The following is a 393-nucleotide window of genomic DNA, read 5'->3' on the forward strand; positions in this document are numbered from 1 at the left end:
ATGGACAAAGATAAGAAACCCAAAATCCGTCTAAACACACCCCCAAAAACATAGTTGAAACTCCCAGCAATTCCCCCAGAATTCACGCAAATAATTCGTCTGAAATCACTGGAAACAACCAAAAAAAAAAAGAAAAAGAAACCCAAGGTTGCAACAAGATCCCCCAAAACCGTTAGGAGCGTTTGGTGTCGTCTAACTTCGCACTTGTCTTTCAATAAATCTGCTCCAAAAAGAATGATAATTGTTGTTGTTGTTGTTGTTTTTTTGTTTTTGTTTTTTAGTAAGCGTATAGCGGCACTTGAAACACAATTAGGTAATATAAGTACCGCAGATTCGAAGTATTACAAGGAGGAACAAAAAAAAAAAGGAAAGATAAGGAAAATAAATGTTTGA

The sequence above is a fragment of the Aplysia californica genome, unplaced genomic scaffold, assembly GCF_000002075.1.
Source record: "Aplysia californica isolate F4 #8 unplaced genomic scaffold, AplCal3.0 scaffold00780, whole genome shotgun sequence".
In the NCBI taxonomy this organism is placed as follows: Eukaryota; Metazoa; Mollusca; class Gastropoda; order Aplysiida; family Aplysiidae; genus Aplysia; species Aplysia californica.